Source organism: Nannospalax galili, unplaced genomic scaffold, assembly GCF_000622305.1.
Source record: "Nannospalax galili isolate Female #2095 unplaced genomic scaffold, S.galili_v1.0 scaffold85, whole genome shotgun sequence".
Classification (NCBI taxonomy): Eukaryota; Metazoa; Chordata; class Mammalia; order Rodentia; family Spalacidae; genus Nannospalax; species Nannospalax galili.
The window spans coordinates 360,587-361,767 of NW_008358866.1; the positions used below are offsets into that span (position 1 = coordinate 360,587).

General features: G+C 32.9%; 1 non-coding gene across 1 annotated transcript; it reads right to left on the bottom strand.

The window, feature by feature from the left end:
* Window positions 1–289: 289 nt before the first annotated feature.
* LOC115068326 lies at window positions 290–450 on the bottom strand. The gene has a single exon (XR_003847693.1). It is a non-coding gene; the product is annotated as a U1 spliceosomal RNA (small nuclear RNA).
* Between the last annotated feature and the right edge of the window lie 731 nt (window positions 451–1,181).

Sequence of the window (1,181 nt, forward strand, 5' to 3'; positions counted from 1 at the left end):
TGGATTCAACTAAATATAACTCAAAAACTTGATAAGTTCAAGTATACCTATATAAGAAATATATCTATGTAAATGATGTGACAAACTTTTGAAAAATTACTTACAGAATACCTAGTGAGCTAATGTACTCACTTAATAATCACCATAATAAAATGAATGAAAAAGGTAAATTGGTTTTTCTCCCATAGTGTATGGTATAAGATCATGAAATATTTTATGAATAAATAGGTTTGTAATGATACATCAAGCGCTTTATTTTTTATTTTTATTATATTCCTATTGTTTTACGGGGGAGAGTGCAAATGCAGTCCCCCACTACCACAAATTTTGCAGTCGAGTTTCCCACATTTGGCGATATCGCAAGAGTCAGCACAACCAAGTGCTATAGATAAGTCTTGCCCTGGGAAAATCACTTTCGTGATCACGGTATCTGTCTTGCCAGGTAGGTATTGATGATCAAGTATTTTAATTAAAGGCTTCAGTTTTTTGGAATTTACTACTTAAAGGAATTGGATAAATTATTTATAATATAGATAATTTGAATATATGCATATTTTGCTTTTATATTATCATGTAAATAGGAAGAGTAGGAGGTCACAAGAGACCAGTGTATGTATATGTATGTGTTTATATCATAGATCACATTACCTCCTTTTAGATTATTATAGCTAAATTTCTGATTATTGTAGAATTAATTCGGTAAATGAAAGACAGGTTCTAAGTAGAAGGATGGATAAATGTTTCTTTATTAGTCCATCACTGTCTGATTCTACAAAGTCACCCATGCAGTACACAGGACTAGGTGTTATGTATGACTTCACTTGGTTCATGTTGTGCTTTGCCCATAAGACTTGCTATAGCTCACAGTATTTTAACTAATACACTATAGCAGAGACCTCAGACATGACTAAGTGATTTGGCTTTGGTGGCTTAATCACCTATTTAGAATATTTTGTGTGGGTAGATGTTCATGCAAGAGAAGTGCAGAAAATCTTGACACATGTCTGAAATTAATCTGAGGTCTTGAGCTAGAAGACAGCCTGTAGCTCTTCTGGAGAACTATGACCAAAAGTATATGAATTTCATGGCTATCTGCTATCTAATAGCACTTTATTTACCAAATAGGAAAATTATGCCAGATGTAGATTACTTCCACCACTCTCACCACATATATAGATTTC